This window comes from Gobio gobio, assembly GCF_949357685.1.
Source record: "Gobio gobio genome assembly, chromosome: 7".
In the NCBI taxonomy this organism is placed as follows: domain Eukaryota; kingdom Metazoa; phylum Chordata; class Actinopteri; order Cypriniformes; family Gobionidae; genus Gobio; species Gobio gobio.
In genome coordinates this window covers 45,067,428-45,070,813 of record NC_137103.1, presented here as the reverse complement: position 1 = coordinate 45,070,813, position 3,386 = coordinate 45,067,428, and the positions used below count along the sequence as shown (strand labels likewise).

Here is a 3,386-nt window from a genome sequence, read left to right as displayed (position 1 = left end):
AAGAAACCAGGCGGAGTTTGGGGGTGGGGGCTGGGGCTGGTGCAGGGGGGCACTTCCCCAGCCTCCCCACCCCCCAGAACCAATGATTTTGTCTGATAGGCCTATTAGTTTTTTTTTAATTGATAGAATTAATATTTTCTAATTTTATTTGTTTTATCTAGTCTTTTAGTATAGAATGAGTAGAGCTATTTATTTTAGGTGCACTAATTCATAATAGAATATTAAACTAATGTAAGAAGTTAGAGTGTTGCAATTGCTCCCTTGGTGGCAATTGTAACACTGAAAAATAAGTCATATTAAATCACTGTATCTCAAATAAAAGCCTACCTCAAAGTAATCACTTTACTGCTGTAGTATCTAATAATGTTACTTACCGGTACGTTTTTTTGTTGGCTATATAATGGTACAATATAGACATATATTCAAAAGCAACACATTGTTTAATGTGTAAACTAATAATTAATATTGATAATGTAGTTTTACATTTAAATTTAGTGAGATATGTTTATTTTCTAACAGAACAGTATGTCAAAACAGACAAACAAGGTGCTTACATTTGGGCCATGTGGCTCAGGGGCAGTTGCATCCAATGTTGCAGCCATGATAAAATCTTGTATGTTAGCTAGCTAGCCACACCTATATCAACATAGGTTGTTCATGTTCATTTTTTTTATCAATAACCTAGAGATACAATGTATGTAAGTTTAAATTCTCAGTTCCCTTTAAACAGCAGAAGAACAATACTGTACATCCAAAAAGTATAGTTTCATATCTCAAAATCAGTATTCTGTTGAAAACTTCTGCTAAGGTGAAATGAATCCTGAGCATGAGCAGATTAAGTGTCAGCCCTCTAGAGTCGATATATTTTGTATTTTTTCATGTTTATTAAACCGCACTTGGGTTCTTCAATGCTTGTCATCAGTGGACTTTGTTACAGTGTGCATAATTATTTTTATATATATAATATAAATTATATAAATACATATACAGTATAGACAGTACATGCAAATATTTCTTAAATATATACATGAATGAGTACTATTTATATATACATGATAATTATATACAGACAGTACACACATATATTATGTAAACACAAACATTTATTTTGGATTGGATGCGATTAATCAATTAGACAGCTCTAAACTTTAGCTCATTTTAATTAATTCAACTGAACAAGAGACAAAAATATTTTTCACGCTGTCAAAACCACTGACCTGATTTACTCTTAGTCACCAAGAAATGTAATGATTTTGCACAGGATTCCCGGTCTCCCCCAGTCTGCCCACAGCCACTCTTCAACACAATGGTAACCACAAAATTCAAAACATTACAGAAACTCGTCCAAATGTCCAGAATAACTGATTACTAAATACTAACATGTCTTTCCCTTTACAAATAAAGGTTAATCTCTAAGTTTACTCTCCTAATGCAGTTCCTTGCAAAGCATGCTAGGAACTACAGACCCACCAGTTAGTTGTCAACAAAAATGATTAATGTGTAATAATTTCACTTTTGGGCCCAAACAAGGGACGCCAATTATGTAGTGATTTTACCTTCGTCCATCCAAGGACGTTAAGTAAGGTAGTGATTGGTACACCACTGACGTTGTGATTTTTGGATCACACGTCACTTAAAGTGTGGTTATGAGTACATCAGATGACCACCTTCCCCATCTCTTAGTTTGGGACACTAGTCAAGGTCTTTTACCTTGGCTGTATGAGAACACTCCAAACAGGATATAATCATTTTTAATGAATGTAAAGTGGGGAGAGTTGGTCAGCTGATTTATCTGAAAGATTGGTGAGATTTCTAACTTGTAGAGCCTTTTCTGTATTATCCGCACAAATAAGACACAATTATAATAAAATATTTTATTAACAAAAGATAAATAAGAATAACTAACACAACTACTAAATTAATACAATGAATGATAAAGGAATAAAGTGCATAAGATACATAAAATACATGGGATTAAGTTGAGTGTGGCTATGGAAGAGTTGTGTTATCTTATGGAAAGATAAACTGTTGTTTCTCTGAAAATAAGGTGAAGAACCTTATTGTGCATCAAACAAATAAACGAAAGATTATTTGTTATTAACTAGCATCAGTTATATTACCTCTAATGTAAATTAGAAAATCATATACTGATAATATACAACAATGCCAAGGTTTCTGGAAAGAGGTTTGGTTAAGTGATATTTACGTTCCACTTGGTTGAGTAAGCAGTCCGATGGCGGTGACTTCTTCCACTGGTTGTGCTGGGTGACAATGCAGTGGGAAAGGAGCTGGAGTCCGATTCAACAGTCTTGAACACGAAGATCTGTGGGATGCTGATCTCCTGGAGCACCAAAGGGTCCTAAAACCTGGAACACGCAGATGAGGCCCTGAAGTAGGTGCAGAAGGTCCCTAATCTGGAACACGCAGATGAGGCCCTGAAGTAGGTGCAGAAGGTCCCTAATCTGGAACACGCAGATGAGGCCCTGAAGTAGGTGCAGAAGGTCCCTAATCTGGAACACGCAGATGAGGCCCTGAAGTAGGTGCAGAAGGTCCTTAATCTGGAACACGCAGACGAAGGAACCTCGAAGTGAAGGTTATCTTTCCTGAGCTTAACCTTGTTGCAAATGTCTCTGTGTGTCTTCTGACTCTGTGGGTCAGACACTCAGGACTTGGTCAATCCGCTTTGGTCTCTCCGGCATGGAGACTCGGGACGTGCTGTAGTCATCTCGCTGGACTAAAACTCTGAACGTAGTGGTTGTTAATGTCTCTTTCCTCACAGGCTGGAGGCTCAGAACGTGGTTGTATCTGTTGCTGCCTCACAAGCTGTAGACTCAGATCCTCAGATCTTTTGTTGTCTCTCTGGATTAACCAGAGGCTCAGAACTTGTTGCTCTGTCACAATCTCATCCTTGCTGGGGAGACTCAGAACTTGGTGAACTGTTTGTCTCTCTCAAGGAGAAACTCAGAACTAGGTGTGTCTGTTGAAAGGGTACCTTTATCCTTTTCTGAAAAGGAGGAGATTGCAATTTGGCACTTCTCCATTCCAGTGTTGCGATTGGCTGCTGGCATCAGAGGGGGAACACTATGTGGCCCATCCCCCTTTCTCCTGCGGAACTCATTTGCATACTGTACACAGTTAGAAGTCTTTAAAGTTTACCAATGCATTTCTCACTTTCCAAACCACCATCAGAATACCCTTGGCAATTTTCTAAACAAATAGACACCAAACGTGATGGAAAAAGATTGAACTGTTCATTCATTTGTTCATTATCAGCTGAATCTGTGTAAGATGTTGCATTACAAACATGGGCGTCGGAACCATTGTATGTGGGTGGGACAAGACCCACCCACTTTTTACGATCAATGATATTGGACCCACTCACCTTT

At 38.1% G+C, this 3,386-nt stretch overlaps 1 protein-coding gene across 1 annotated transcript in view; it reads left to right on the top strand.

Moving 5' to 3' along the window:
- tfpia (tissue factor pathway inhibitor a) overlaps nt 1-3,386 on the top strand; it is a 1,059,262-nt gene that overhangs the window by 974,407 nt on the left and 81,469 nt on the right. The window lies entirely within an intron of this gene.